Here is a 2,830-nt window from a genome sequence, read left to right as displayed (position 1 = left end):
TCTTTTATGAGTTAGCATCCCAAGGATGCAAAATTTCCAGGGAGTTTTGGGCAGCTCTGAATGATATGTTTCCTTAAACAGAAAAAGTCCCTCCATGTTTATGCTTGTCTCTTCTCCATCTTCAAAGTGCTAATAAATATTATCTTCTTATAATTATTCCCAACGAACAGAAGAAAAGACTGATAAAAATTTAAGTGCCTTGACCAAAGCCATGGATTTTTATCTCCTGTTTCCCTGGATTCCTGTGGCTATCCATTCCTCAGCTATCACACATCAAACATCCAGTCATCTCTATTTTCTGACAAATATTTCTGATCCTAACGGACAAGACTCATTTTAGTGTCATACAGGTTAATACACACAAAGGGAGCCTGACTGCGTCTGGAAACTCACCTTTATGCATTACTTATTCAGATACACCCCGCCACAACAGGCACCCATTGCAGGGCTTTTATGCCCTGTTAATTAATCAAAACTATTATGCAGTCACAGTCCAGTTTCTAGTAGACAGATGTCAATATTCAGGCATTGATATATTTCAGACTCAAACCCTGCAGAGCTGTCTCAGCAAAGAAAAAGACTGACTGGCGCAGAGCCCCAGCTCCCATCGCAGCCCCCGTGGGTGCTCCCTTTTCCAGGGCAGCATGCCCGGTGCACTTGCTCTGCGAGTAAACCAAGCAACGTACACACGCTTCATCAAACCAACCTTTTCACCAGCTTTAGGAACAACGAATTAGGAAACATAAATTCAGTGCAAGCAGCACAATGATACGGTAGTAACACCCTCTTCTACAGCTAAGTTTCTAGTGAGGTCACTAGATGTTCTGTGACTGAAAAATACGGGGTTTGGGTCCAGAAATTACCTTCCCCTTCATCCCAAAACTGCTTAGCCCCTCCAAGTGACTAACACTCCATTTACAGTCTCCGTTACCTCTAGTCTCTACAGGTACAAATCGATTTAAATAATTGACACTTTCCTTCGTTTAATTCAGCGTACTACTTTTGCCAGCATTGAGACACTAGACACCACAAAGCAATATACTGTGCTTGGTTTATACTTTTCTCAATATTAACTCTGTATCTTTTCAAAATTACACATTGTCGAATTAAGCACAGTGGGTGGCACATTTATGATTGTTAAGTAAAACCATTGAAAGAACACTCATTTCTTATAAACAACAAGGATTTTTACAGAATTCCTAATTTTCATTTTAAAAAAATCCACTTTTTCTTAATCTCTTAATCTTGGGCTAAGCAGAGTTTTAAGGTTTGCAGAGCTGTTCTCCAGCTGAGTGTTTCCTTTTAGATATGCACACCTCCTTGTTGGACATTCATTATCAAACCTTGTGTTTGCCTTTTATCTACAAGTCCTCTTCAGTGTTCAGCATAAACTACATGGACACCTTGCAGATTGACATTTCTTCATTCATGCTTTACCTTAAACAGCATGTGAAGACATCAAAGAAGAGGAGCCGACTTTGATGTTACAAAATGAAAAACGCCTCATGATTTGCCAAGACCAAGGGAACTTGTAGTTTGCTCTTTTTTCCCTTAAAGGAATACTGCTGCTTTCCCCATGAATATGTGAAAATCCTTGCCATTTTCACTAAACTTGTATAAACATTTTGTTCCCAGTAAAAAAACAAGCACATCTCATTGTAGTCTGTTAAATATGGGCCCCAGTGCCTAAACTACAGTGGCTTGAAGGAACACCCACACTTCATTTAAAGAGCATATTTTTTTCACACCCGTGACTTTTACACACTCCAGGTGTCATGACCCCTAGCATTACCTCACTCATACTGATAATACAGTGCATGTTCTGTGTTTTTCATCCACAGGTCACTGAAAGGAATTGAGAAAAGCATGGTCATTCCTACGCTGCAGATGAAGAAATTATGCAGTGAGAGGTGTTATTTGGTTTGGCCAAATATTTGGTAGCAAATAGCCAGCAATAAAACAGCACAGTCCCAATTTCTATGCAGATGCCTGACTCGGCAACTCCCTCTGGTCATGAAATCAAAGATGATGGTGCTCAGCACCATAACAGACACGAAAAGTGCCAATAACCCTGGGTCGAGGCCCGTCATACCTTATCAGAACATGCTGCACACCACAATACGAAAGAATTGATTTAGTTCATAATTGATGTTCCTATTGTTTTGAATATTATCAAGGAAGGTTTTCTTTGCATGTTTTCTTTCATTGTTTGAAGTGAAGAGCTACCCTGTCCTTATAAGGACAGTAGGAATGTGCATAATTAGTCCAAGGCTAGAGAATAGAGACATTCAAAATGAACATTTGTTATTGATTTCCCAGACTGCGGTGAAACTGAAAAGAATATCATGAGAGGAAAGGATATGTAATTAAATGTGATTTGTTAGAATGCTGCCTAGCTAGGTCATTGCATATGTATTATTTGACTGTATTGCTTCAATGTAAAGTGCACAGTTCTTCTTCCTGGTACAAAATCCTTTGATTAACCAGCCTCCCTTCATTGGTGGAATGGGCCAGCCCTTTTGTTGTTTTGCTGCCGGCAGTGTTGCTTGTGCTATTTCTTTAAGACTCTTCATCAGATGTGGTTTGTCAGGAACATGCCTAGACTGTAAGTCAGAATAGAGCTCATTTTCTTTGATGTGCATTTGTAATGTGCCTGCTCAAAAAGGAGGGGAATGAAAACTTTGGTCACACTGTTAATCTGCAGGAACTACATTTTAAGCAACTGGATGTGTGTAGACTCTGCACATACTGTGGTGTCGGCTACTCCTTTCAAACAGGATTTTATCAATAATTGGTGCCAACACAAGAACATATGTCAAACATTTCCCAC

The sequence above is a fragment of the Phaethon lepturus genome, unplaced genomic scaffold (assembly GCF_000687285.1).
Source record: "Phaethon lepturus isolate BGI_N335 unplaced genomic scaffold, ASM68728v1 scaffold6350, whole genome shotgun sequence".
Classification (NCBI taxonomy): domain Eukaryota; kingdom Metazoa; phylum Chordata; class Aves; order Phaethontiformes; family Phaethontidae; genus Phaethon; species Phaethon lepturus.
Note: the sequence above shows the minus strand (reverse complement) of the source record.